The 10,732-nt window shown below is 32.5% G+C and overlaps 1 pseudogene; it reads right to left on the reverse strand.

Moving 5' to 3' along the window:
- Positions 1-6,258: 6,258 nt before the first annotated feature.
- LOC149547371 (putative UPF0481 protein At3g02645 pseudogene) lies at positions 6,259-8,257 on the reverse strand (annotated as a pseudogene).
- Positions 8,258-10,732: the final 2,475 nt, after the last annotated feature.

Here is a 10,732-nt window from a genome sequence, read left to right on the forward strand (position 1 = left end):
CTTCTCAAGTATTGTATGAGCCATAGCTCTCTTGCTCTCTCTCTCTCTTCCTTCTTAGGCTTTTCATGCCTCATTCATAATGTCACAAGGGGTTTTCTTTGCTTTCCCCTTTCCAAATATCTTGTCTCATGGTGTTGGAGCTTGAAGCTTTCTCTCTCCTATTTTATCGTAATATCTTTTCATGCATTTACTCACTTAGATTCTTTCCTGGTATTGTTTATTTACAGATTTCTTTTTCCATTTCTAACAAGTTTGTTAGACAAGAGCCCATGGTCATGAGCAATTATTTGAATCTCATTGTAGCGATTGCATTTCAATAGGCGTGATCACTTTAGAGTCTTAGTGGGATTGGTTGGCAAAAAAAAATTATAATCATTATAGGCTTGCACGTTTTATAAGTTTTATAAGGAATAAGATTGAACTTGTATGATTTTTGGTTAAGATATGAATTTTTAAGAATCAAAATTTATAACGATATAATTATTATCTTATGTCAAAATACTATATTCTTCTTTTCTATTTCAATTGTAGATATGGAATATATTTAAATTTATCAACTTCATTCTTAAAAAAAAAAAAATTTAAAATTGAAGTTACAATTTTAAAAAAGAAATTATGTATGATTTTTATTACATAAGAAATTTAGGGAGTTAGTTGGACAAATAAATATTATAAATAAAATGCTTCAACTAATTTTATTTTTAAATTTTCCTAACAAATTACGCATGTTAATAAGATAACATAGAAGTATAATTTAAATACACTTTCAATCTTAAAAATAAATTTTAGCTATATGGAATATAAAATTGAACTCCATCCTTAGATTACTATGTACATGCCTTAACAAGTATATTTTCAACTAACCCTTGAGGTCATTTTAATAGAACATCACCACAATTAGAACTTAGGGCTAACAAGGTTTTCATAACACAATCTCGTCATCTAGACAATATAGACTACTAGAAAAAATGAAAGAAATATCTTCTCAAACATTAATGTAAAACCTTGTATCTTTTAAGAAAAACACCTAATAGACTATTAATAGCATACATCATAATATACATATGAAATTACAAATGATCAAACTAATACAAATCATGATCTCAAAGGGTTCTAATACTTCTCATGCTATTATTTTCATTCCAACTACATTGACAATAATCACTTTGGTTGAGCATAAAGGATAATAGTAACTAGTAAACATCAAGTATTAAATATATTCTTCACTCAGCATATCAACCCCTTAGGTCAATGAATAGTTACATGAGGTATATTTTTGTTAGAAATGATTTGTGGAACCATTTATTTACTAATGTTGCTCCATACATGTTCAAAGAAATAATTATTAGATTGTATAAATAATTTTTAAAGGCAACTTTTGTTTCAAAAAATATCAGCCTGAAAGTGAAATTTGCAAGTGCACTACGATTTGGTTGTTCTAAAATAATAAGTGCACAATTTTTTTAGCCAAGATTATCTAAATGAATTTAGAATTTGAAAGGATAGTGATATTTAAATCACAATTACTTGTTTTTTAGATTTTGATAACTCCAATTACTACTTTACATAGAGATTTAAGGATTTAAAAAAAAAAATCAATTATAATTATTTAAATTTGAAAATTTCATGTTTTCATAAAGTTTATATTAATTTTTAATTTGGAACTTCTTTATTTTATTTAAGATAGTCATTCTATCAATAAATGAATATTTTACTTTGATATCAATACAGTAAAAAATAATTTCTTATAGCACCTTATAAAATGACTATAATAACTTCTCTATAAACTTACATTACTAACATTTTAGTGGTGTCATTCCTCATCGGTAGCCAGAGCACCCAATAAGCCAAAGCTAGTGGGACTTGTTAGAAAGTTTCATTGGGTCACCAAATTGATAGTAAAATGTTATAGGTGAAAGGTGACTCAATAACATAACAAATTTTATTGAAGTAAACCATAAGCCCTCTTGGACAATTGAAACTTGGATTAAAAAATAATATCAAATAGAGATAGGTCTTTTTATTGAAGTCTTTATAAAATATGGGTTAGGATACAACACATAAATTTTGAAAGAAAGCGTTTTAATTGAATAATTTCAAGAGAAAGATTTTACTTGAAACTTGGTAACACATAGATGTCAAGTAGTTTATTTGAAAAATATTTTGTTAATAGACACTACTATAATTTATTATCTATAATTTTTTTGATAAACAAATTTGTCACTGTAAAATGGCCCAACAGAATGTATGTGGCAAATTGTTCACAATAGTTGGGTAGGCACTTGATATGTAACCTTCCTCTACATTTAGTGTGTAAGCTCCCTTGTATGATATAATTTCAAAGTTTTACAAATAAAAATGAAATCAAACTTTAAAAGATCAATAGAAAGCCATTGGTGACGAATGCACCAAACAACTTCAAAGCTTTCCTAGACTAACTTAAACTAGCTAATTACAAAAATCAAGATCTACACTTGAGAATTATCACTAGCACAATATTGATCCAAAGGTTTATAAACATCTACACAATACCATGAAAATGCTTACTACAAAAAGAATCAATATTTCTAACAATTTAGATTTGAAAGAAGAGAACTCAGATTGCATGTTCCTTTATTTTCTTGCACCAAGAACTTGAAAAGAATTTTTTATTACAAAGACAAAATTTGTACACACTTTCCAAATATTATCTTCTAATCAAAATTTTAGCATATTGTTCCATTTTTCTAAAATCAAAAAAATCTATTTAAAAAGCCAAAAATGACTCCTTATATAAACATAGAGGTTAAGAACTACCCCTTTCGTGGTTAATAACTACCTCCAAAATATGTAATTTTGGAGAGGTTAATTAACCTCACTAAAAATAACCTATACAAGGAAAACTCTAAAAACATAACTTAAGCTTGAATTTTAAGAATGCATATATATCCAATCACTAGTCTTCTAGCTATGACTCTATTTATCTAGACATGATTGAATTTTCCCAAAAAGTCCTATATGCATTGAGGATGATAACCATTGAATATCATTGGGAATGAACATGTTCTCCATTTTGAGTTTGGCCATAAAGCACTTATCCTAGATCTCGTCTGACTTTTATTGATAGGATGAAATATTGCTATCTTCTAGAGTGACTGCGACTAGACTGAACTTTAGCATAGCTTCAACATCTGACACTCGGTTCTCCATTTCTGCATGAATTTTGATGCTGAAGGAATCAAGAAGAAATTGGCAATCAATATGTTGAAGATCATTTACTATTGCTCCACCTGTGATAATAGAGACTAGTTGATCCACAACTTTCATTTTCAACTATTCACATGAAGCTATTAGTTTTTCAATTTCAGTGATCCCTTTGTTGATATTTATCATCTTCCAATTAATACTTTTACTCTTGATACATGCCTAATTATCACTTGGATCAGCGATAATTTTCTTGAGAAACAGGGTGTTTGTATCTAACTTGGACATTTCTTATAGTTCATCGGCTACATTTTGCCAAGTCACTTTCTGATCCTTGCTACTTTTCAATTTTTTTCTAGCTAAAGGGGTCCTATCCTTGCTCTCAAGAGACAACCAAAAATCTTGAAGGAAAACACTTCCTAAGATGGTATCGCCAATGTATGCAATGTACTTTTTAAAATGGGAGCATAATCTAGCCTTTGATATTTGTATTTCATTGTTCAGCTACTGATCCTTCCTGTTGATTACTTTAAATGCTTTCAATTCCCTCAATGTACTTCACAAATTGAAGACTTCACAATTCAATTGGAAACTTATTCATAAAATATCCATGCATCGCTCAGATTATCATATTAAGGTAATTTGATGAATATCTGTGGCTTTCAGCATGTACTGAAGCTTGAATTTTCCTTAAACATATAACTTCTTTCTTTATTTATGACTACACCAATTTGGGGTGTGTTTATGCTTTCAGGTCTGATGTATATTAAGTTGCCATGTTATTTCAAAGCATACATGTCTACTTAACATTCAAAGTATATCACCCAATCCTTCAAAAATTGGTGAGTAGATTTAGATAAACATTTTGGCAAATAGTTTGCGTGCTTTGTTTATGCCATTCTTTGTATTTATTTTATGTTCCCATCGAGTGTTGTGAGTTGGAAGATTAAGGAGAGCCACAGGAGAGTGGATTGAATTACTTGATAAAAGCAGACCACATGTTATGCCTTTCATAGGATAAGGACACCACCAAATAATTCATATGCTTTGTCTCTATTTTTGTTCTTATATCGCTGATCTTTAGGCACACAAGTTGTTTAGTAACATTCTGTCAAATAGTTAACATGCCACTTTGTTGTTGTATCCTCCACCATTTTGAATACTCTAGGCTACAAATTTCATTGTTTCAGTGCTTTTATTTCATGCATCTTTTTTGTGCTTGTTTGATGAGAAAATTCATAGGTTGAAGTCAAGATCATTTTGTTAGACAATTTGTACACCACCTTCACCTACGCTCAATGCATTGTGTAAAATACTTGGGCTACAAATTTCATTGTTTCATCAAACACAATGTTTCATGAATCCTGTGTATGGCCTTGGGTTCATTGAACACTAATTGTCAGAAGGGACTAAGAGCTCATGAACAAGATGAAATAACCAATGACATTCAAAATGTCTTTGCCCACATGATTCATCATTTGCCAACCAATCTTTCTACATCTAGACTAGACTGAGGAAATGGCAGAGATTAACTTGTCAGGAAAGTTACATGTTTGGATTACCGACAACCATCTAAGACTTATGGTTAAGTTCCCTTGTTTGATATTTATCATGCTCGATCTATCTGTCTTATATTTCTTGCCAAATAATTGTAAAGATTTTCATGATTGACATCTGTAGTTGTATCTATCCCACATTTGGCATTCCATCAACCAATAGTCATGATGACTTTGATGGTGTTTTGTAATCAAGAATTTCCATAGAACAGGATCTCTTCAATATATTTGCAAATGGAGGTTTGAGAGCTTTGTCAAACCTGGAAGCCTTTTCTTTGACTTTGCATTAAACCCATTGTCTCTACTTTTCATTTTTTATTTTTCTACTTTTATCAACTAAAAGGTTAATAACTATATCAAAAATATGATTTTTGAGCCTCTAACCTTAACCTTTCTGGACGAGAGGTTAAGATTAATGGTTTAGAATACATGTTTTAAATTTTTATCTTAACCTCTTTTTGATGTAGAGGTTAAGATTTCAAAGTGAAACACGTGTTTTGGACCCCAAACCTTAACCTTTTTAAAGATTAATCGTTCAGAATATGTGTTTTGGAAATTTATCTTAACCTCTTTTTGATGGAGAGGTTAAGATTTCAAAGTTAAATGCATGTTTTGGACCTCAAACCTTAACCTTTTTAAAGGTTAATGGTTAATGATTAAGTGGAAAACATGTATTTTTGTTCCTTCCATTAACCTGCAACAACTTTTGACTTAGGAACTGGATTTCAAAAATTTGAATTGGATGGAGCCAGAGAAGAAACTGGTGCATCAAGATCAAAAATTTGTAGAAAATACAATCGATAATTAGTCCTTTCAAAGCTTGAAGTTTGATACATTTGAACTTGTTTTGACTCAAAACAAAGATGGATTTTTTTTGCAATATAGCAGATACAAGAACTATGGCAACAAATTTCATTTGTTTTTGTTTTATAGTCTATTTTACTACTATGTTAATGAAATTATAAATGTAATTTATTTCATAAAATTTTAATATTCTAATTATGTATAATTTGTACTTTATTAACTAAAAATTATAAAAGATTTTTATTGCTTTAAAAAGTTAATTTTTTTATTAATCAAATATTTATTTAAAAATACACAATTATTTAAAAAAAAAATCTATACAATTAATAATAGAAATTAATGAAAAAAAAAAACGAAAAACAAAAAAAAGAAAAGAAGAAATATACCTTCGACAATAATTTAACCCTCCTAGGGTAGACTGAAATTATAAATAGAAAGTATTAAACAAATCGAAGCTCAAGAATAACTAAAAGGTCGAATGCAACTTTAAATGAGATTCACTAGGCTCCCTAGTGTGACTAAAGTGGAGGAATATTTACTAATGCAGATATTTAATAATTCAAAAAAAGTCGACTGAGTCGCATATTTACTGATATAGCTATTCAATAATGAAAAATAAAAACTTTGGGTGTTTCCGTGTCTAGTATGCAATCTTAGTTATCTACTTTAATGCCTTTATTATACCGAGCTCAATATTCTATTTACTCATAAAAAATAGAACAACATAAACGTTTCGATTGTATTTAACGATGTTTCCTTTACATAAAGCAAAAACATATGGGGTCCGTGCCAGCACAGCACATTCATAACAATAACAGCTTTTCAATGTAACAATATAGAGCCTCTAACGATAAGGCATGAAGTCTTCTGCCATTACTCCTGAAATAAATTGGTGTCCTTGAACCAGCGCTTGCAGTTGTATATAGAGCAGAAAGCCTCCATAAATGTGAGGAGTATGAGAATGAGCGCAGCCAGCAGAGAGAGACACGGCCATGAACCAAATATGTACTTCTTTATGTACTCCACCACAGCCACGCTCCATGTCCTCTTATAATAGCTATTCACGTCTGCAATAACTTTGTCTAAATACTTAACTCTGGATAATTTAACACACTTACCCATGCCGTTCCACAGACTCGCCACTTTGCCGTCGCTCTCGAGGTGGTTGTAAATGATCCCGCTCTCTCTCAGCACTCGGACATCATCGTCCGTGTCGATGATGCCGTTCATAAAATCCGTGTAGCGAATGAATATCATCGCACCCGGCACCGCTGAAGCCTCGAACGCCACCAGATTTCTGATGATCACTTCCGTGTTCGAGTCCAACCTCAGTTTGGGAAGATAGAGAGTGGCGCTCGCCTGGTCGAAGCGAATCGTGGTGAGGTCTCCGTCAGTGGGGACGAACTTCACTCCCGCGGCGTACAAATCGGCAACACACGGAATGGCGAGCTCGTCCCGTGTTGGCGGAGTCTCGAGAGAGGAGCTTCCTTCATCATCCTTCTCTCCTCCGCTGGATCCAAACAGAAAAGTCAAGGGCCCCTTCAACAGGCGCAACACTGGCAACTTCCCCAGAAGCGACAGAAGCCGCATGGGCAACTTCATCAAGAACTGCACCACTCTGTGTTTCAGCACACGCTTCCTCAACACCCGAATGGGGCCGATGTCCAACGAAGTTAAAGCCTTCCATAGACAGCTCTTGTTTTCTTCCGTTACGCTTTTTCTGTCTAATGAATCTGGCTGCTCGTCCTCATCGCCCTTTGCCATCAGATCGCATTTGCAGGAAGACATGACGAGACAGAAATAGAGTGCCTCAAGTATGTGACTCCTCTCTCCTATACGCAGCCTCGAGCCATCGGGAACGTTGAACAGAAATGGAGAAAATTCTATGCAAGCAAGTCTTACCAGATCGCAGAGCCTCTCTTCTGCCATGTCTCTTGAGCCGAGCTGCATCTCCAAGAGCTTCTGCAGCACGAACAGCGGCACCTGATTCTCCAGCATTGTCACGTCCCTCACGATGGCGTTGTGGGTAGCGCTTCTGCCGAATGGGTCTAAGCATTTCGCCACGTGAATTCCTTCATCAGAATCTTGGTAAGTCCTCTTAGCCAAGAAATGCAAGCACTCCAGCAAAAAGCAGGCGTCCAAAGCCATGAGCCACGCCAGCACTTCGTCGGTGTATTCGAGATTTTTGTGATAGCAACTCCGAATTCGGCGCTCGTAGTTTCGGACCTCTTTTACGACAGACTCGAAGGTGTGACCCTCAATTCTTTTCTGGAACGCCGGAGCAGCAGCGACCTTGAACCTCTCCATTTCGTTCACCTCGGATCGCAAATGGTGGTACGGCCCGAACGAAACGCACTGCGGAGTATACGCTTCGGGCTTAGCTGACAACAAATCCTTGGGCACGTTGAACACAGAGACGCACATTTCTTCTTGTTCTTCCTCCTCTATCATCAGATTATCCCTTACCTGGACAATCCAGCGGTCTAGATCATTCTTGTCTTCTATGGCACTCTTGGGTTCCATGATCGACTCTAGCTGAGAAAATGCTCAGAAACCGAGGAGATGAGAAGAAACGCGGACTAGGACACGAGACAACATGGTAGTGAGTAATATACTTAGTTGCAACATTTTACTTGTGCATCTTTGATGCCTTCTTCAGAAAGAAGTTTGCCTGCCATTGGAGAGAATTATTGGTTTCTTTTCTATGTCGGTTAAACCAGGTTTTGAGCTTCCCAGTTGCGCCACTTTACGAGCATCACCGCATTTACTAGGGCTTATTTTTAACAAAATAAATAAATATTCTAGTTTAGCATACGGGGTGTTATCCAATCTACAAGCAAATCTTATTATATTTTCAAAAGACGAAATATATTCTTTTTTAAATAGTTAAATAGTTAAAAGTAAAATTATATCTCATAAGAAAATAATGACAAGCACGAAGGAATATTTTTTCAATTTAATTAATTGAGTATAAGAACATTTTAATATTATTTATTAAAAAGATTGAAATAAATTAAGGTACTCAACTTTGTCTTTTATAAAATCTTATTTTATTATATTTTATATCTATTGAAAAAAAATTCAATTGATTAATAAAAATAAAATTAAGAATTTAAAATAAATTAAGGAATAATCAATCTTTTCATTAGTTTTAATTCTTAGAATTAGAATTATAATATTATCTTACAATTTTAACATTTTTTATATATTATCCTTAATGTACAGTCTTGACATTCAAACATTCCTATTAAAAAATATTTTAACATTTTCTATATAAAAGACAATGATGAATAGGATTAGAAATTCTTTTGTTAGAAATAAAATTTTAGTAGCTTCTTCCCTCTTTCATTTGTTAATCCATTTCATCAATTGAGTAGATTTCACAAATTTCAAAGACATGGTAAATAAATTCAAATGATTGTATTTAATCTTTTTATCTCATAGGTTGACATAATGTTTTGGGCTGAATAAATAAATAAATGTTGATAAATAACAATTTTATAGAATGATTTAAATATGATGAGTGATCAATAGGTTTAACCAAAATAGTTGAGCTCTACTAGCAATATCCCAATTTAATTTGTTAAAAAAAATGTCTCCTACTTATGGATGTTTATTATTTATATAGAACTTTAGTTTCATAATTACGTCCCAAAATAATTGAGTCACTTCTCATGAATTAGTGGGGGATGAAGCACTTCATATTGAATTTTAAATGTAAGAGTGTAGTTTTAGGGGTCAAAGTTAAACATATAATATTGAGGTAAATAAGAATCTAAAGTACACCTTGGAACAAAGAATAAGAGGTTCAAATATGAGTGTTGGGTGTATACCACTAAGGAACAAGTAGTCTAAAGTACATTACTAATTGTGGACTTCTAAAAGAAAAATAATTTAGTTGATAGTAGAGAAGAGGTGTGGTCAAGACAAGATGTCAAGATCAAAAAGCAATGAGGAGAGAAGAATAGAGATGATTAAAAACATATAGGAATTTCAAGCACAATGGTTTGGATATTCATGGTAATAATGGGGCCCTTATAGGATTTTTATATATTCTATAATTATAGAGGATGGTAGGGTTAATGCTCAGAGAGAATCAATATATAAATAATAGCTTTTTGTACAATCGTAATCAATGGTGCATCAAGTGCCTTAATTAGTATATGACTCCCACTACTACCATTAATGCTAGGGGTCATAGCTAGAGGGTCTAGGAGAACTATACAATCTGCCTAGATAGAGAGTGGCATAATTTTATAGAACTTATTATATCCTTTGTCTATTGATGTATTTTGGGCATTCTAGCACTAAGATGCATACATCTTAGGTGTCACCAATATTTAAGGGCTAATGATTAGCATATATGATTCCTTTTAATGGTAATCATGTATGGTGTGTTTATGGATAATTTTTATCATAGATATTTATGCATTTATGGTTATCATTATGCTTGTGCCAATGTATTTCATTCACAATGCAATATTTTATGCATGGCTTTTATTCATGTGATGTTGTCAACAACAAATTTTCTAGCTAATATAATGTTGGATGTGATGATTATGATCATGTACATGTTAAGTAGATTTTATTAGATTTGTATGGTCCTAAATTCTAAGAACATAATTTGTGTACAATTTAAGGATTGTTTTGTACTTACATATGTGTATTGTTTGTGGTAGGACATCATATGCCACTTAATGGATACATAAATTTAAAAATGGGAATGTTGATTCCTTTCAATCTTTTTCAAAGTTAAGGTTAACCAATACATTTTGTAGTGCTCCCCTACTTCTCATCCAATAATAATTCAATTCATTACCTAATCTCTATATATTATTTATGGCCTTTGCAAGTTATCCTAACCTTGGATTGGACTATACTTAGTATTTCTATATCTACCCTATATTCTTGGCATTCATTTTAAATTTGGGATCAATTTCCAAGGTACACGATTCTATTAGCATTATGTCCCCAAAGATTCGGGCCCAATTTTTTCATAGAAATCTATGTCAATGTTTTAGTTGGATGTCTAGTATAGTAGTCAACCTACTTAGTCTTTAACCACTAAAATATTGTGAGATATATATAAAAACCCCCTCTCTCCTCATTTTGGTACCTATGCCCTATTGTTAAGTGCATCCATTATCTATTATTGTCATTCTATTATCACAATCAATGTCTTTTCTCTT

The sequence above is a fragment of the Cupressus sempervirens genome, chromosome 7, assembly GCF_028749045.1.
Source record: "Cupressus sempervirens isolate cs-2001-9-10 chromosome 7, ASM2874904v1, whole genome shotgun sequence".
NCBI lineage: Eukaryota > Viridiplantae > Streptophyta > Pinopsida > Cupressales > Cupressaceae > Cupressus > Cupressus sempervirens.